At 45.4% G+C, this 20,406-nt stretch overlaps 1 protein-coding gene across 2 annotated transcripts in view; it reads right to left on the reverse strand.

Moving 5' to 3' along the window:
- The window catches only part of BMPR1A (bone morphogenetic protein receptor type 1A), a 70,651-nt gene that overhangs the window by 37,425 nt on the left and 12,820 nt on the right, over positions 1–20,406 (reverse strand). The window contains exon 2 of one of the 2 annotated variants that reach the window (XM_087932216.1): positions 13,348–13,510. The exons of the other annotated variant lie outside the window; for it this stretch is intronic. The gene's annotated coding sequence lies outside the window, so the exon portion shown is untranslated. The remainder of the gene's footprint in view (positions 1–13,347; positions 13,511–20,406) is intronic. 2 annotated transcript variants of the gene reach the window in all.

The following is a 20,406-nucleotide window of genomic DNA, read 5'->3' on the forward strand; positions in this document are numbered from 1 at the left end:
TATGGGTGAACTTTCTATGTACATAACGATACCCACTTACTTGAGGCCAATAAGAACGAAAAAAGAAATATATGTAATGGTTCCAAATTGCTATTTTAAGAGCATTGTCACTTAAATAACCCATCTTTTCCTAAATGAGAGGAATCTGCTCCTTTCTATGTTTGTGGACAGGTAGGGAAGGTGCTGCGGTGAAGATCATTAGATTCACAGCACATGTGACTGTGGCAGATTACTCATTCCAGCTAATACTATTCCTAAGTGCTATTGGAAGCAGCTGTAGAGTAAAACAGCACCGATGCTCTCATGCGTGTGAAATTGTGTGTACAAACCGTAAAACATGACATTTCAACTTCAGCTCTCTTTTCATCTTAAGGGAAGTAAATGAAGAATATGACTCTGTATGGTCTCTCATCAAAAGAGAACATTTAGAGGACAGAGAATAATAGAGTTGGAAAGGAGCTTGGAAGTCTTCCAGTCCAACGATCCTCACCCTTTGCAGCTTGGCAAAGAGAGGGGAACTGGCCCACACGAGTGGGGGGCTAGCGTGCAGATACATACACACACAGCCTTTGCGTGAATGGTGGGCCGATGTGCAGACGCACAGCTCGACTTGTGTGAGCAGTGCCTGGCATGTGTGCACAAGTTGAGGTGTGCATGCATGCTCCCGCCACCCACTCATGCGGCCCAATTCCGAATCGGCTATGGCCTATAGTAGGCTGTGGACCCCTATTCTAGTCCAACCCCATGCTCGATCAGGAAACCTGTTGAGGTAATTCCCCATTAGGAGAATAAGCGCATACAGGGAGACGCATTTGAGAGGAGTGTTTGAATAATACACACAGAGCACACAGTAAATGTAGGTTTTTATTTCCAGAAAGGTTTAAGCAAAGTCCAAAATAAGCAATCCAGAAGTCATTCCCAGGTAAAATCAGTCAGTTTCATCCAGGGATAATCCAAGTATCAAAGTCCAGTGTCAAAAAACAGTTCAGCATCAGACTTACATTAAATCCAGTAATATCAGTCAATTAGAAGAAATGGAGCAACGGCAATACTTTCCAACAGAAGGAAACAGAGATACTTACTCAGACACACTCTCTTCTGAGACTAAGACTAAAACAAACCAGGTTTCTGGCTCCATCTTATGGCTGTTTGAGAAACCACACCCAATTGCCTGCTCTTGCATTCCCTTAAAGATATAGTACTAAAATGTTTATCCTGGTTTACATACTTCTAACCCAAATAGCTGTTAGGTGACTCATATTCCTAACAAATCCCTCTACCCATCATGGTGAACCTATGGCACGCGTGCCACAGGTGGCACACAGAGCCATTTGTGTGAGCACGCGAGCCCCAGCCAAACTTACCTGCACTGTGCATGCATGCACCTCCCAACTGATTTTCATCCCATGTGAGCCCTTTTTCGGCCTCCCAGGGACTCGAGGGAAGCCTCTGCAACCTTTGGAGGCCGAAAAACAGGCCTGTTTCATCACTTCCTGTATTTCTAGAAATATAGGAGGAAGTGACAAAACGGGCCCGATTTTTGGCCTCCAAAGGCTGTAGAGGCTTCCCTCGAGTCCCTGGGAGGGCGAGAACGGGCTCCCCCAGGTTCCAGAGGCCCTCTGGATGCTGAAAATGGGAACTTCCGTGTATTGTTGGAAGGCCCGTTTTTTTGCCTCCCGAGGCCGCAGAGGCTTCCCTTGAGCCTCTGGGAGGCCGAAAAAGGCTTCAAACGGGCCGAAAATCAGCTGGGAGGCACGTGCATGCACAGTGTAGGTAAGAGGGCAGCGGAGGGTTTTGCACATGCATGCACAGGGGGGTCGGGGCTCATTGCATTGTGGGTGGTGGCATGTGCGCACGCTTTCGGCACACCACAACAAAAAGGTTTGCCATCGCTGCCCTATACCATTTCAGACAAATGGTTGTCCAGTATCTTCTTGAAAGCCTCCAGTGTTGGAATACCCATAACTTCTTGAAGAAAAGCCATTCTACTGGTTAATTGTTCTGACTGTCCAGAAACTTCTCCTTAGTTCAAGGTTGCTTCCCTCCTTGGTTAGCTTCCATCCACTGTTTCTCATCTTGCCTCTTGGTGCTCTGGAAAACAGTTTGACCCCCTCCTCGTTGTAGGAGCCCCTCAAATACTGAAACACTGCTATGAGCTTAAGAATTCTGGCTTCTTCCAAGAAAATAAAATTGATGATGAAAAATAGCCATTAATTCGCCTGCCTCTTGCTTCTTCACGCAGTGTTAAACAAGGGATAAGCTATCTTCTGCCCCCAGTTTGCACACTTGGAAATATGAGAACATGTCATTAATCTTTGAAAAAATGGGAGGCACGGTGGGAGGATTACCTAAATACACACTGGCTGACAAGGTGGGCAGAGCCAGTGGCAAAGCACCCACCTGTCAGAAAACATAAGTGAAACTGATTTATGCCATCCACTCTAGCCTTCCTTATCTCAACTTATCCAAAATCAGGTATATCATTTGTCATGGTCAACTCAATAGGACTTTGACCTATTTTGATATACAGCAAAGTAAGGGTTTTTTTTTTACACTTGAGCAAGAGAAATGTACAAAGAGATAGATTAGGTGAAACTTGGCTCAGTAGCAGTAGCTGCGAGAGGGATCTTGGAGTCCTAAGGGACACTTAAATATGAGCCAACAGCGTGCGGCAGTAGGCAAAAAAGCCAACACGCTTCTAGGTTGCATTAGCGGAAGGATACAATCAAGATCATGTGAAGTGTTAGTATCGCTTTATAAGGCCTTTGTAAGACCACGCTTAGAATATTGCACCTAGTTTTGGCTACCACGATATTAAAACAAATGTTGAGACTCTGGGAAGAGTGCAGAGAAGAGCAACAAAGATGATTAGGGGCCAGCAGGCTAAAATATACAAAGAACGGTTGCAGGCATTGGGCTTGTCTAGCCCACAAGATAAATTGCCAGGAAATATTCAAAGCTAAAATTCTCCGAAAACAAACCCGGATAGACCGAACTTCCATGATAACTTGAAGTGCAAGAACTTCTTTGCTTCCTGCAAAGAATCCCACCTCTGAGGGCTGGCTTTTATCCCTTAAGGGAGGGGCCATCACCTTCCAGCCTTACTCCTGAGTCGCCTGTGCTGCTTCAGCTGTTCTTTCCTTCGAGCAGCCCTGCACGCACACGCACTGGGCACAGGCTCCTCGGGATCCTCTTCATCACTGCTGCCAGACTCCACAAGCTTCGAAGGCAGCCTCCCACTCCCTGATAGTCCTGGCTCCATCCCTGCATCACATGCAGGCCCCTCATCCGAGTCCTTGCTCTCAGAGACCTCAGCCTTTGGCACCTGCTGCCGGCGAACCACAACAGATATGATATAGAAACTTCAACCTGGAAAGCATACAGATATTTACGATGCTAACACAGAAAATAATGGGCCCTGATGTTCACTATATTTCAAATTAATACGGATCATGCCTTCCTTTCTAGGGCAACAGTTAAAACCTTGTGAGGTCAAGAAAGCAGATTTTGCAATTCTGAATCTAGCCAGGACGAGAAAGAATATGACTTTCTGTGATTAAGTGGCTTGCGTAGCTGCCCAGCTACTGCTTCTCAAAGCTGTTATTTACCTTAAAGGCCCACACTGCCACCTCTGTCCTCGCCAGCCACAAGCTGAATGTTTGTAATTAAATAGGTATTACACAAACATGGTTAAGTCTCTGACAAGAAAATAACCCCTCTATGATAACACTTGGGATTGCCCTGGTTCTTGTGAAAATAAGGACCACAGTACATTACAGTGAGTTTGTAAATAAGAAAATCCTGGCCGCAGATGCCTCAGATGTTCCACAGCAATGCCCTTTTCTGGTTAGGACCCAAGCACAAGCAGCTGCCATCCAACTCATGTACCTCCAAAAGCCATCCATGAAAAGCAGAGCCACGTCTTTCTTTCATGGTAATGCCATTTCAACGTCGAAGACAGTGGTGGCGAACCTTTTTGTTGTGGTGCGTCAAAAGCAGGTGCGTGCTCCCCCCTGCGCATGAACGTGCAACACCCCCAGCCCGCCGCCTTACTTGAACTGCGCATGCGCCCACATCCCAGCTGATTTTCAGCCTGCTTGAGGCCGTTTTCACCCTCCCAGGGGATCGAGGGAAGCCTCTGCAGCCTTGGGAGGCTGAAAAACGGGCCTTCCAGAAATACCGGAAGTGCCGAAATGGGCCTGTTTTTCGGCCTCCCGAGGCTGCAGAGGCTTCCCTCAAGCCGTGAGGGCGAAAACGGCCTCAAGCAGGCCGAAAATCAGCAAGGAGGCGCGTGCATGCACAGTGCGGCTAAGTTTGGCTGGGCTCATGTTCCCGCACAAATGGCTCAGCGTGCCACCTGTGGCATATGCTTGCCATAGGTTCGCCATCACGGGTCCAAGACTCCAATCCCCACGCTGCGGCCCACTAGCAGGCTGTGGCCTATTCTCAACCAAGCCGTGGGCCAGCACAAACACACGCGCCAGCTTAAATCGCACAAGAAGTGGACCGGTGTGCACCCACGCACGTGCAGTTCAACTTGTGCAAAGGGCAGGTCGACACGCACCCACATGCATGCCGGTCTGTCACTTGCATGAGTTGAAACTGGACCCACTGGCACGGCAGCCCACTCACTTGTGAGCCTCCTTCTCAGGTTAGATCCAATTTGAACTGCGCCGGCTGTTTGGCCAGCTCTTTCTCCTGGTGGCTACTTAGCTCCAACAATTGCTTCCTGTTGGGGCCCTAAGGAGCCCGGGAGGGCAGGCGAGGAGGGGCTGGTAGGGGAGGGGCGAGGAGAGGCCAGTGAGTGACATTGATGTGAGTGACATTGAGTTGGCCACGCCCACCCAGTCACATGTCCTCCTAGCCACACCCACCCAGCTGGTCATTAGGCAGATCATATTCGTGGTCTGCGGGATTTAAAATTATAAATTTAGTGGTCCCTGAGATCTGACAGGTTGGTGGCCCCTGGACTAGATGACTTACAAGGTCCCTTCCAACTCTGCTATTCTCTTCTATTTCTATGTATTTCTGTTTCTGTTTTGTTCCTATTTTTATTTTTCATGCTTTACAATCGTTGCCTGTGGGTTATGTGATCAAAATTCAGATGCTTGGCAACTGTCTCATACTTATGACGGTTGCAGGGTCGCAGAGTCATATGGCCACCTCTTGTGACCTTCTGACAAGCTAGCTAAGGCAATGGGGAAAGCCAGATTCACTTAACAACAATGTTACTAGCTTAACAACTGTGGCAAAAAAAGGTCATAAAACAGAGCACAATTCACTTAATGGCTTTGCTTAGCAACATAAATTTGGGGCCGTAAGTTGAGGAGGACCACTTGTGAATCATAAAAGATTGGATGAATTAGAGAAAAGTCAAAACATTTTCCTGAATTAAGAAAAATAAGAGTACTTAAATTTTTCTTTTAAAACAAACAAACAAACAAACAGCTTTTCTCCTTTACTACCATTTCCCCGGAGTTGGAAATGAGGGATCTTTTTTCATCACTCCTGAAAAAAAGAAAAATCCTCCTAGGCGTCAAACTGAGGCGTTTTTTGGGGGGGCTCCTACTGTAACTGTGTGTTTAAAAACTAAGTGATTTAAAACTGAATTAATACACGCAAACAATTCCTGCCTCTGTGGATATAGCGCATTCTAATTTGTTGGCTATCTTCACGGCACCGTTTCCAACAATAAGCTGTATATTTTTTCAAGCCATAATCAGGACTGAGGTAAATTAAGACAGGAAAAAGCGCTTTCCTGATTTATCCATTTCCCCCCTCCAAAAAAGAATAGGCGTTCTTTACACGGTAAGATAAAATGTGTGCCTGTGTAAAAGTGATAGATCTATCTCTGATGCTGCATTTTTGCGGGGCCAGATAATACGTATATCTCCCTGAGAAAAGCCGACTAAACAATCCCTTACTTCCTTTCTAACTGGACGTCCAGTAATTACTTCATTGTTTATTTGAATCATGGTGTGAGGTGGTAAGATTTGCAGCCTCTCAAACGGGGGGTGTGAAAACTCAAGGCCTGCGGGCTGGATTTCGCCGGGGGTGGGGTGGGGTGCTTAGGCCCTGGAAACAAGCAAAGGACCAGCCTGCTGTGGCCCCCCCCCCTCACCTCCCAGGCCCTATTTTGGGCTGCAACAGGCTCCTGCAGTCCCTCTGCCAGAGAAAATGGAGCAACCCTCCTGGTAAAGGGCTCCAAGGAGAATGTTTTTGCTGGCAGAGGGCTAGCAAAGCAAACTCAAAACGAAACAAAAGGAGAAAAAAAAAATCGCCCCCCTTTTGCACTTGAGCGTGCAAAGAGGGGACAGGAAAGGAGAAAGGAAAGAGGAAATATGGGGGGAAGAACAGAAGGAAGGGAAGATGAGAGGAAGGAAAAATAAGGAAAAGGGGAAGGAAGAAGAAGAAGGAAGAGAGAAGGGAAAAAAGGAATAAGAGGGAAGGAGGAAGGAAGGAAGGAAGGAAGGAAGGAAGGAAGGAAGGAAGGAAGGAAGGAGGGAGGGAGGGAGGGAGGGAAGGAAGGAAGGAGGGAGGGAGGGAGGGAGGGAAGGAAGGAGGGAGGGAAGAAAGGAGGGAGGGAGGGAAGGAAGGAAGCAAGGAGGGAGGGAGGGAAGGAAGGAGGAAGCAAGGAAGGAAGGAAGGAGGGAGGGAGGGAAGGAAGGAAGGAAGGAAGGAAGGGAAGGAAGGAAGGAAGGAAGGAAGGAAGGAGGAAGGGAAGGAAGGAAGGAGGGAGGGAGGGAGGAAGGGAAGGAAGGAGGGAAGGGAGGGAGGAGGAAGGAAGGAAGCAAGGAAGGAAGGAGGGAGGGAGGAAGGAAGGAAGGAGGGGAGGAGGAAGGAGGGAGGAAGGAAGGAAGGAAGGAGGGAGGGAGGGAGGGAAGGAAGGAAGCAAGGAGGGAGGGAAGGAAGGAAGGAAGGAGGAAGGAAGGAAGGAGGGAGGGACGGAGGGAGGGAGGGAGGGGAAGGAAGGAAGGAAGGAAGGAGGGAGGGAGGGAGGGAGGAAGGGAAGGAAGGAAGGAAGGAGGAAGGAGGGAGGGAGGGAAGGAAGGAAGGAAGGAAGCAAGGAGGGAGGGAAGGAAGGAAGGAAGGAAGGAAGGAGGAAGGAAGGAAGGAGGGAGGGACAGAGGGAGGGAGGGAGGGAAGGAAGGAAGGAAGGAGGGAGGGAGGGAGGGAGGGAAGGAAGGAAGCAAGGAAGGAAGGAGGGAGGGACAGAGGGAGGGAGGGAGGGAAGGAAGGAAGGAGGGAGGGAGGGAGGGAGGGAGGAAGGAAGGAAGGAAGGAAGGAAGGAGGAAGGAAGGAAGGAGGGAGGGACAGAGGGAGGGAGGGAGGGAAGGAAGGAAGGAGGGAAGGAGGGAGGGAGGGAAGGAAGGAAGCAAGGAAGGAAGGAGGGAGGGAGGAAGGGAAGGAAGGAGGGAGGGAGGAAGGGAAGGAAGGAGGGAGGGAAGGAGGGAGGGAGGGAAGGAAGGAAGCAAGGAGGGAGGGAAGGAAGGAAGGAAGGAGGAAGGAGGGAAGGAAGGAGGGAGGGACGGAGGAGGGAGGGAGGGAGGAAGGAAGGAAGGAAGGAGGGAGGGAGGGAGGGAGGGAGGAAGGGAAGGAAGGAAGGAAGGAGGGAAGGAGGGAGGGAGGGAAGGAAGGAAGGAAGCAAGGAGGGAGGGAAGGAAGGAAGGAAGGAAGGAGGAAGGAAGGAAGGAGGGAGGGACAGAGGGAGGGAGGGAGGGAAGGAAGGAGGGAGGGAGGGAGGGAGGGAAGGAAGGAAGGAAGTCAGTCCTGCCTTAGCACTTGGCCACCAGCTGACAGCAAGGCTCCTCTGGGGTTTGGCACTTTCCTTGGTCTCACTTTCCTCCACTGGAGACAATGGATCCCCCCGTCCTGCCCAGGCCACCACAGGTACCCCCAACAGGAATGATGTTGAGCTGGCCACGCCCAACCTGCCACACCCCCTGTGGTCAAACACAACCCTGATGCAGCCCCTCAACGCAATTGAGTTTGACACCCCTGCTCTTAAAGAACACACTGGCAACTGATTACAGGCAGTTTATTAGTGGACCAGTTACAACGGCGTTGACAAAAAGTGACTGATGACCGCTTTTCACACTTACAACCGCTGTAGCATCCCCAGTCACACGGTCAACATCCAGAAGCTTGGCAAATGATTCATATCGGCAACCTCTTTTAGCCACCTTCTGACAAGCACACTCAACCACTGTGTTATTAACGACTGCTGATTCACTTAACAACTTGGGCAAGAAATGGGGCAGAACCCACTGAAACAACGGTCTCGCTTCGCAACAGGAATTTTGGGCTCAATTGTGACCGTAAGTTGAGGATTGCCTGTATCTCCTTCCTAAAAAGCCAAAACGAAGCAAGGGAGTTTCGCTGACATTGGAAAACAAAAACAGAAATAAATTTCAGGTGCAAGCAAATCTAAAACCCGGCAGAAGTTTGTAATAAGCGCACTTAAAATGCCACCGGGTTAGAAGAAGAAGAAGGGGCAAAAAAAAATATTAAAAAATCGGTTTTTCCCTTTGCAAGGCCTCTTTGAAAAGAAAAATCTCTTTTTGGTCTGTCCTGAGTAGAGGACAAGGCTAAAAGAGGATTGGATTGGCAACTGCTTCTCCTAGCCAGCATGTCTCCAGCTTTCAAGGGTAGTGGTAGTCTCTGGAATGCAGAATGGGTAACATGATCCTTTTTCCCTTCCCTTCCCTTCTCCTTCCCTGCAACATTTTGAAAGTAATTTAAATGGCATCTCTGGTTCCCGGTTACTCCGCTGGAATCAAGGAACAAAAAAGCACTTTGAGATGTGTTCTTCCAACTCTCCTTCCCTTTAAATAAACCTTAGATTTTAGGTACGCACGCACAAATGCATTTTGTCCCCCCTTTCATTGTGCGTTCCTGCCTTTAGGAAGCAGAACTAGCTTCGTTTCACAATAAACTCAAGGCTGCTACTGATTTGAAACAGAATTTCCCCTCCCACCTAATATGCCCAGATTTGTAGTTTGACATCCATACGATCTCTCCCCCCCACTCCAAGTCAAATACTTTCATAAGCTAAGAAGGCCAAATAAAACCATTGTAACAATAGATGAAATATTTCATTCTGGCAATGCATTTAAAAAAAAAAAAACACGGACGTTCCCCAAGGCAGGAAGAAGGATCAGCTCTAATAGGAGATACTCCGGTTTTGTTCTTTTTAATTCAATCAAAATGTGGAGAGTCTGTTCCTTAAAATTCAGGAGAATTGTTTCTTGGCCCCGTTACCGAAAATATTTAAAGGTACTTTTGGAACAAAATATGAAATTTAGAACTCGGAAATGCGACAGGTTTGAGAGGAGCGTAGTTTGAGGTTAACAATAGAAATCTTCAGACAGGGTTGAAACATTTTGTCACGATCCATAAAGCTAGTTTTTTTAAAAGGTTTTATTGAACGTCACCTATAAATGCAGAACGGTAAATTCAGCGAGAAACAGAACGTCCCCAAAAGTCTCGTGACATGCTAGAATTATTTGGCATCCCAGTAAAACTGTGGGTTTGGGGCATACTGCAGTATAAAAATAATCCAGTTTCCATCTCATGCTTAGTTTACCTTTAAGGGAATGCAACACACTTTAAGTGTTTCCATAAGGTGGCCTTTTTTTTTTTTTTATTAGGGAAAGCCGTCCCCTTCGGCATCTTTGCAAATAAATTAAGAGGAAACAGATGCATTGGCAGAGGTGCGTGGAAAACATGCAACCCATGTCAGGGATCCATTGTGCTATAAATACACCCTGCAACCCAAGGAGGCTTTTTCTAATGAGACACGTGTGTCTTTTCCATTAAGAGCAGCAAGCGTGGATTGAAAACGTTTATTCAAAAAGGAATAAAAACGAAGGTGCCCCTGGTTACTGCTGGAACAGAGATCTGTGCCAACGAATTTTTAACCACAATTGAAAATACCCAACTATATAGAATAATCCGTCTGGGGGCAGAGTAATAAAAAATCTGTGAGGCAGCCCATATGTTCTTTTAATACAGCAAAAGCACATTAAAACCCAGAGAACAAACCAGCAAATGTTAAATTTCTTTTAAGTTCTATTGAAATAAATGAAAATTGGGCCCCGGGCTGCAGCCAGAGATAAAGTTTCCTTTAACTGTGTTTGTATTCTGCATTTATTCCTAAATTGACATGAGTACTGACCAAACACATGTATGAATTCACTGTTTACAATACTTAGATTTGTCTAAAATCTAAGTTTGTGGCGCAAATATGCCTTTTCCCGGAGGGGTTTCAAGCAGATGGGACTCATATGAAACAACAACTACAAAAAATACTCAAAGTTAAAATATAGTGCTTTTTATTGGTGAATAACCACACACTGCCAGGTTTTTCAAAGACGTAAAGCCGAACTTGGCAACACATGACACGGTTTTGTATGCAATTTTTTTGTTTTGCTTCAAAAATGTGTGAATGTCAAGAAGGGGATGGTTATTTGAGCCCGAACAAAGTGTAAATTTGGAGAGATTTATGATGGGGTGGGAGTGGGGGGGGAAGTGAACGTCCAAAGGAATTTTCAGAAATCATTTCATAGGACAAATGTATAAATATATATTGCCAAAATGTTTTTTAAAAAGTAATATAAACCACAGAGGACTTTTTTTTACATATGTTAGTGCATATGGGCCATCCTTTTTTGCATGCATACTTGTAGCACTAACTTCTCTCAAGACCAGGATTGAACCTGCAATGTAAGTAGATCTTGTTCAAATACTTATATAGGTAGTCCTTGACTTACGATCATAATTAAGTTCCAGAATTTCTGTCACTAAGCAAGACAGTTAAGGGAGTTGAGCTCCATTTTATGACGTTCTTGCTGCAGTTGCTAGTTACACACACACACACACACATATACACACAGAGACACACGTTATTATTTACAACTATAAGAATACAACACAGTGCAACCATTTTGGCGTTACATTTGCCAAACATACAAACATATTACTAAGACCATTAACATTCATATTATTGATAGAATATTTACTTTTTGATTCTATTCATCGTAGCTATTTTGTTCCGACCTTCCCTTCTTTTTTGCAACCAACCAAGCAACCAAATTTTGATCACGTGACCAGGGGGGATGCTGCAATGGTTGCAAGTGTGAAAAATGGGGTTTTTTTCCAGTGTCGTCGTAACTCTGAAGGACCACTAAACAAATGGTCGTAAAAGTCAAGGAGTACCCTGACCTGCATTTTCCCATCCCATGACCTGCAACATATCAGAATGGTACATACTAGCCGAGTATTATGGGAGCTGCAATCCAACAACGTCTGACATGACGCTGCAGGAGGCTGAATTAATCCACACTTATCTTTCTTTTTTTAGGAGAGTTTATTCCAGTTGCTTTTCTACATTTATAGGACCAAAAGAGTTAAATTTCTCCCCAACCAGGCTCTGAAATAAGAGAAGGTAGCAGATGGGTCAATCCTCCACTCCCGTGATGGCGAACCTATGGCACGTGTGCCACAGGTGGCACGCAGAGCCATTTGTGCCGGCACGCGAGCTACAGGCAAACTTACCTCACTATTCATGCATGAGTCTCACAGCTGATTTTCTGCTAGTTTGAGGCTTTTTTCCGGCTTCCCAGAGGCTTGAGGAAGACTTCTGCAGGCAGAAAATTAAGTCCGTTTCATCACTTCCTGTTTTTCCAAAAATACTGGAAGTGACGAAACGGGCCTAGTTTTTGACCTGAAAAGCTTGCAGAAGCCTTCCTCAAGCCTCAGGGAGGCTGAAAAAGGCCTCAAACTCCTCGAAAATCAGCCGTGAGGTGCAGTGCAGATAAAGGGGCAGCAGGGGTTGGTGGGGATTGCACGCGCATGTGTAGGGGGCATGGGGGGGCACGCATTGCCTTCTTGGTGCTGGCACACGAGCGCAAGCATGCAAGCCCGCGCAAAATTTTTGGCACAGGAGCCCAAAAAGGTTAGCCACCACTGCTCCACCCCATTTACAGGAAGGAAGGTATGCATGATGCTCAGAGTAAGGGAAGTTGGTCTCAGAACTTACCTAGAACAAAAACCAGAACTGCCATTACTAATATAGGTGCTGATGAGAAATTTAGTACAGCAGTTGTAACACTTGCTCTATTTAAACTTGACCACTTTAATTTCCTTTTGCAGGTCACGCAAAGCATTGTTTTGTTTTTCTGACACAGATGTACATCTTTGATTGCACAGGAATGTCAGTTTTATACCGATAATAAACTGAATAGGGTTGGCTTGTAAAAAGGAGGTCCAGGATGGTAAGGGTTTATGTAAAACTAATGGAAATACTTTTTTGTTATTTCATTCTAGCTTTGCATAAGATGAGTATCCACATGTTTCTATTAATATCTGCAAATTATTTTTTTTGGAAACTCTTATGCTCATGGAATGCACCTCTCTTTTGGGAAGAAAAAAAATCGAAGATACATGTCAAATCTCACGAAGTACAATAACATTTTCTAGTACTTCTTGATCCGTCTTTTTATCTGGACAATGTCAAATATGAAACTGCAAAAGATACAAAGAAATGTGGCATTCACTGTATTTTCTGTAATTCATGTCTGAAATGCCAGGTTTTTTTTAAAAAAAAATATTATTATTAAAAATCAAGCAATAAACCACTAGCTTGGAACAGTAGCACAAAGGACTGACTGTTAGTTTCTTTTGCTATGTAATTGTCATTTAGAAATGATTGACTGGATCAATCACAAGAATAATTTGTCTTTCAAACAACTCAAATATGCCTCCAAGCAGCACACATTAAACTTATTTGTAATGTCCTCTCTCATCAAAATTGCAAATGACAACCAATATCTCATTCACCCTTCTTCTTGATGATATACTACAAAATGCATGCTTAAAGATTGCTTATACCCATATGCGTATATAAACTGAAACAAAATTTGCTCGACTCTTCTTGTAATTTTCTGGGGAAATAGTTCGCATTCCTCTAAGATTGAAATATATAAGCAGATAATAGAGATAAAAACCAGGTCTCTGCAGCTTTTCAGATCCTGGGTTCTGCCAACAAAAGGGAATAAACCACACGAAGTGATTGATGGCCCAACTCTGCAAATAAATCTAAGCAAGTAAGCTTGGGGTGCTCTCCCAGCAACAGAGCTGGCCAAAGCCCCCAAAGGACGGGGACATTCCCCATGTGGAGATATGAAACCCCTCCCGCACAGATAATTATTTCTACCAACAAAAATATATTCTCAATTCCACTAATATGCATGCAGCCATTATACAGATACTCCTCAACTTACAATGGTTCAGTTAGGGACCAAAGTTAGGGCATTAAAAAAACTTATAACTATTTTTCACACTTACGACATGGTCCCGTGATCAAAACTCAGGTGCTTGGCAACTAGTTCATATTCCTGACAGTCGTAGTGGTCTGGGGTCATGTGATCTCCCGTCATGACCTTATTGGAATCTGATTCTGAGGGAGAGGTGGAACAGCCAACCGGGAGTGGGAGTGTAGCTCCGGCGGCTGTGGAGGAAACGGGGTTAGAGCCCAGTCTGGCTGGACATTCAGAGGAAGACCCAGACCCATCCCCTCTTCATCCCAGGGCATGCAGGGAAGAACAGAGAAGGGAGCAATGTGGCTTGCGAGAGAGAAGGTGGCCCTGATCTCTGCGCAGGCACGTGAGACCCCCCCACACGGCGTGCATCTCTTCTTTTCTCCTCTATGGTCTCCTGCCATCATCATTTTTAAATTATTATTATTACTCCTATTATTATTATTATTATTATTATATTATTATTATTATTATTTTGAATACTTCCTACCACTTCCCTACGCTGGGCATAATAGCAATAGCACTTAGACTTATATACCACTTTATAGTGCTTTACAGCCCTCTCTAAGCAGTTTACAGAGTCAGCCTAAATCCCCCCAACAACCTGGCTTCCCACCTCGGAAGGATGGAAGGCTGAGTCAACCTTGAGCCTGGTGGGATTTGAACTGCTAAATTGTAGGCAGCTGGCTGCAGCAGAGGTAGCTTGCGGTACTGCACTCTAACCACTGCGCCACAGAGGCTTCTAATGTTACTTTTCCAAAAGAGAAAGAAATCACGGGCATTTTTAGGTTCGCACAGCCGACCCTCTCAGATTGTTCTTTCTTCCCGCCTCTTCTTAATGAGTTGGGGGGAAGAAAAGTTGCTGCTTTTTTGTGAGTTGGCTTTGCGAACCAGGCAAGCACGACCACTGATGATCAAAATACCGCTTCCTAAATTATGCTGGGATGGCTACATGGTTTCAGTGCTCAGCCAGTAGGCTCTTTCAAGAGCCAGAAGGCATCGGGGCTGGGATGGAGCTATTTTGGAGAGGCAACGTTCATCTCTCCCAGCTAATAAACCCTCAAAGGAAGCAGGGGAAATAAATGAAAAGACCAGACATGTGTCTGAAAGGGGTGATACAATAGAGGTTTTATATATATAGGTACTAAATTCTGCAGGAGATTCCCCAAATATATGATAAGGTACTCCTCGACTTACAACAATTTGTTTAGTGACTGTCCGAAGTTACAATAGCACTGAAAAAAGTGAGTCATGACCAATTTTTATGCTTATGACAGTTTGTGACATCCCCATGGTTGTTCTGACCAAGGCTTCCTGAGACTGTAATTAAGCACACGCTTAGTCCAAACAACCCTCTTTTTATTTCAAGGGCTGGGAATTATGTGCATTCCCAGCCAGTAATGAGTCCCAAACAGTCCCTCGAGATAAGCACCCACCTTTCTCTCCTTTGAATTGCTGCCAACAACTAAAGTGCCCAATTAACTGTAAAAAGCCAACCGGAGTACAAAGTCCACACAGAGCTTCAAGGTTGAATCCGAACAGAGTGAACAAAGTTGCTTCCTGCAAAGGCTCATGTCCCTTTGTTCCTCCTTTATGTCTTATGGGAGGGCCAATCACCTCCAAGCCTTACTCCCAAGTTGCCCCTTTTGTCTTAACTGTTCTTGCCTTTTGGCAGCTCTGTGCATGCGCACACTGGGAACAGGCTCCCCTTGTTCCTCTGCCTCGCTGCTGTCAGATTCTGGAGGCTCCGGATTCAGTATCCCACTCCCAGATGGTCCTGGCCCCATCTCTGCATCGGATGCAGGACCCTCATCCAATTCCTCTCCAGACTCCCGGACTGGCCCATGTTCCTCCCCACTGTCGCACTCTGCTGCTGTCTCCGCAGGCTACCAGCAGACCACAACAATGGTCACAGGATCAAAATTTCCAACTCTTGCCAACTGACTCATATATGATGATGGTTGCAGCGCCCCGGGATTGTGTGATTTTCCCTTTTGCGACTTTCCAACAAGCAAGCAAAGTCAACGGGAACGCCAAAACAACCCATGTTACTAACTTCACAAAGGCAGTGATTTGCTCAACAACCATGGCAAAATAGGTGGTAAAACGAGGCAAAGCCCACTTAACAGTTGCCTTGCTCAGCGACAGAAATTGAGGTTGTTAAAGTTGAGAACTACTTGGACATTGCTAAAGTGATGATTCAGTGTATCTCCGTTTTGGGAAGCGAACAATGGCAAAAGCCCTGTAATTCCCATTGAAAGCCGGAAGGCAAATGGCATATATCCAGCAGTTAGCAGGTAGGTACGTATTACTTTGAGGAGAAGGCCCTTCTGCAACCAAAATCTTTGCACCTTGGGTAAGAAATGGGGTAAGGCCAGAATAGCTTTAAAGCCAAGCCTCCCACCATTTTCATTTACAAAAAGAAGAAATTAACAGTGGTGCAAATAACAGAGCTGCATAGGTTACAGGCAGAAATGATTAGCTATTTTGATATCCTTACACTTGTGTCATAACTACAGAGGGTGAATCATTAAGAAGGTATTTATACATATGTGAAGAATAAATAGGACGGTTGGATAAAGAAAGCTGGAAAGGAAATCCAGGCCAACTGATATAAACTAATAAATGATCAGAATGAAATGGATCTAACAAAATGGATTCCACGATGTGACATGTTGAGTTTTCAAACCGAATGATTTCACAGCTGCAAAGCAGATGTTTAATTTCACTGCTTAGATTCTCTTCCTTTTAGTTTATTTTCACAAATCCATCTCAGACTTCAAAGTTGACATCTGTTCTTTGGCCTTCCACAATTCAGTTGACGCTTTGTGTTCATATTCATTAGAGCCGAATATTTCTCTATACAGCAAATTTTTTTTCCACTTTGAAAGGTATGAACAGGAGAAGTAGTAACAAAAGCACAAGTAGTTCAGAAACTCAAAGAGTAACTGTGTCAATGTTTGCTTAAAGTTTACTAGCAAACCCTACCTATGTTTCCAATACATTCGTATTTGTTAGCAAAACACAAACCACTCTTCTCAAATGTTTTAACACAGTTATTATTTTTGATGAAGCCCTGCTGGTGCTTGTCCGTTCATGTAAGTATGTATATACACCTACATCAATTGAATGTGTAGCTTAGGTCTTCAACCTGTAACCGTGATGGCAAACCTATGGCACGGATGCCATAGGTGGCACGCAGAGCCATTTGCACTGGCACGCGAACTGCAGGCAAACTTACCTCACTGAGCATGCAACGCAAGATAGTTTAAGACATGATGTGTCATAATTGAGATGATTATGGCTTACAGCTCATGAAAACCCCAAATCCACAATCTCAGAAAATTGGAATATTGTGAAAAGGTTCAATATTCTAGGCTCAAAGCGTCCCACTCTAATCAGCTAATGAAGCCATAACACCTGCAAAGGGTTCCTGAGCCTATAAATGGTCTCTCAGCCTGGTTCAGTAGGAATCACAATCATGGGAAAGACTGCTGACCTGACAGTTGTGCAGAAAACCATCATTGACACCCTCCATAAGGAGGGAAAGCCTCAAAAGGTTATTGCAAAAGAAGTTGGATGTTCCCAAAGTGCTGTATCAAAGCACATTAATAGAAAGTTATGTGGAAGGGAAAAGGGTGGAAGAAAAAGGTGCACAAGCAGCAGGGATGACTGCAGCCTGGAGAGGATTGTCAGGAAAAGGCCATTCAAAAGTGTTGGGGACTTTCACAAGGAGTGGACGGATCCTGGACATGGGCTTCAAATGTCGTATTCCTCTTGTCAAGCTGCTCCTGAACAACAAACGTCAGAAGCGTCTTACTTGGGCTAAAGAATAACAGACCTGGTCTGTTGCACAGTGGTCCAAAGTCCTCCTTTCTGATGAGAGCAACTTTTGCATCTCATTTGGAAACCAAGGACCCAGAGTCTGGAGGAAGAATGGAGAGGCACACACTGCAAGATGCTTGAAGCCCAGTGTGAAGTTTCCAGAGTCTGTGTTGATTTGGGGAGCCATGTCATCTGCTGGTGTTGGGCCACTGTGCTTCATTAAGTCCAGGGTCAACGCAGCTGTCTACCAGGAGATTTTGGAGCACTTCATGCTTCCTTCCGCAGACAAGCTTTATGGGGATGCTGACTTCATTTTCCAGCAGGACTTGGCGCCTGCCCACATTGCCAAAAGCACCAAAACCTGGTTCAATGACTGTGGGATTACTGTGCTTGATTGGCCAGCAAACTCGCCTGACCTGAACCCCATAGAGAATCTATAGGGCATTGCCAAGAGAAAGATGAGAGACATGAGACCGAACAATGCAGAAGAGCTAAAGGCCTCTATTGAAGCATCCTGGTCTTCCATAACACCTCAGCAGTGCCACAGGCTGATAGCTTCCATGCCACACCGCATTGAGGCAGTAATTGCTGCAAAAGGGGCCCAAACCAAGTCCTGAGTACATATGCATGCTTATACTTTTCAGAGGTCTGATATTGTTCTATGTACAATCCTTGTTTTATTGATTGCATGTAATATTCTAATTTTCTGAGATTGTGGATTTGGGGTTTTCATGAGCTGTAAGCCATAATCATCTCAATTATGACAAATCACGGCTTGAACTATCTTGCTTTGCACGTCATGAGTCTATCTCATATATTAGGTTCGCCTTTTAAGTTGCATGACTGAAATAAATGAACTTTTGCACGATATTCTAATTTTTCGAGTTTCACCTGTATAACAATTGCATTCAGTGAACACAGTTACAAAGACACTGAAAAAAGTGACTTATAAACTGATCCTCACTCTTATGAATACTCCGATATCTCCCTAGTCATGGGATCAAAATTCAGACTGATGACAGAGAGCATGTATCTTTGAAGTTTGCAGCTGCTGGGTTCATATGATCAGCATTTGTGACCTTCCCAACTGGGTTCTGACAAGCAAAATCAAGATTTGCCTAATGGCTGTATGATTCACTTAACAACCACAGTGAGTCGCTGTTGTGGCCTGTTGGCCGTTGGCCCCTCCAGCAGCCGAGGAGGAGGAGGAGGAGGAGGAGGAGGAGGAGGAGGTGGTGGTGGTGGTGGTGGTGGTGGTGTGGGAATCATCAGACCAATCTGAGAGCTCAGAGGGGGAAGAGGAAATGGAGCTGGCAGAGAGACAGAGTGGGAGTGTGAGCGTCTGTCAGCCCTCAGATGGAGAGTCAATAGCCCCCAGATCTGGATGTGGCTGATGAGGAAGAAGAGGAACAGCTGAGTCTAGTGCCTGACACGCGGCTGTGCAGAAGGCAGAGGAGAGGAGAGCAGTGGAAATCTATGGGCCGGTCCTTGGGACGGGAGTCACCACTGCTAACGAAACCCCACCATAGCTCTGGAGGTAAAAGACAGGGGGGCGGAGACGAATGTATGTGGCAGACAACCTATTCATCTTTGGGATGGACTTGTTAGCCTGCGTTGAAAGAGAAACGTTGTGCCGGGGCTGCCGGCACTCCTAATAAAGGAATCTTTGAGTTCACTTCAGAGGGTTTGTTGTGTTTGGGGAGCTGGGTCAGAACAGTCGCTTAGCAGCCACATCTCAAAAAAAAAAAAAAAAAAATTAATAAAATCAGGCGCGACTACTTCACTCCCTTGCTTAGCAACGGAAACTTCGGTCTCACTTGCGGTTATAAGTCGAGGACTACCTGTATCAAGTAAAGCTCGCACGGAACAAACGTTTGCATGGCTTAGGCTTCTTCACTGAAGCACAAAAAGACATGTGTAAAACTCAGCTCAATGGTATCACTCTAAGCCAGTGATGGTGAACCTTTTTGTTGTGGTCTGCTGAAAGCACACATGCGCGCAATAGCGCGTGCGCCTGTGTGCTGGCACCCACAATGCAATGCATCCCCCCGCGCATGCGTGTGCAATACCCCTGCCTGCCCCCTTACCTGCACTGCGCATGCATGCGCCTCCGAGCTGATTTTTTGGCCCTTTTTTGCCCTCACGGAGGCTCGAGGGAAACCTCTGGAGCCTCGGGAGGCTGAAAACAAGGCCTGTTCAGTCACTTCCAGTCTTTCTGTAAGGCCCATTTTTTGTCCTCCCGAGGCTACAGAGGTTTCCCTCAAGCCTCTGTGAGGACAAAAAGGGCCTCAAACGGGCCGAAAATCAGCTGGGAGGCGCGTGCATGTGCAGTGCAGGAAGTTTGGCTAGGGCTTGCGTGCCCGCACAAATGGCTCAGCGTGCCACCCGTGGCACGCGTGCCAAAGGTTCGCCATCACGGCTCTAAACATTCATCATTTCTATCAGACATGCCTATTAGCCAAAATGTGGATTAGAAAAACAGATCAGATCAAATCAGTCCTATTCCAGGGATGGACACCCAAGTTTTTACCGGTCACCAAATAAAAAGATGCTCGAAAGGTCAACCAATATACCATGTCTGGTGAGGTGGGATTGATAAAGGAAAGAAGATAGCAAGAAGGGATGGAAAGTGTAGAGCAGAATTAAATAGGTAAGTCAATTGCAGAAGGAAAAATTGATGGAACAATAGGACATACAGGACGTTCTCAACTTACAACAGTTCATTTAGTGACCAAAGTTACAACAGCGCTGAAAAAAATGACCTATGACCGTTTTTTACACTTATGACTACACGCTAGACAATCGACTCATATTTATGATGGTTGCAGTGTCCTGGGGTCATTTTTGTAACTTTCCGGCAAGCAAAGTCAACCGGGAAGGCAGATTCACACAAATTTATGTTGCTAATGGAGACATTTGTTAAGTGAGTTTTGCCCCATTGTCAACCCACTTAACAAACGTCTCCATTAGCAACATAAATTTTGGGCCCAATTGTGGTTTGTAAGTGGAGGGCTACCTGTAGAAGATACCCTAACCATGAATACATATTAATGAAGTTTCATTAACATAAACAACTGGCTTTCAGTGAGATCACATATGTCCAATTTCTAACAGCAGTAATTTCCTTCTAGAGAATAGAGTTTTTAAATATGTACTCATTCTAAATTGAGAAATATTTTGAGAACTGTAAGAGCAAATTTACATGATAAATGATTAAAAAGGAACAATAAAGCAAAGATGAAAGAGACTGTAATAGCCACTG

This window comes from Pseudonaja textilis, chromosome 4 (assembly GCF_049901715.1).
Source record: "Pseudonaja textilis isolate UNSWEBS1 chromosome 4, rPseTex1.2, whole genome shotgun sequence".
Taxonomy (NCBI): domain Eukaryota; kingdom Metazoa; phylum Chordata; class Lepidosauria; order Squamata; family Elapidae; genus Pseudonaja; species Pseudonaja textilis.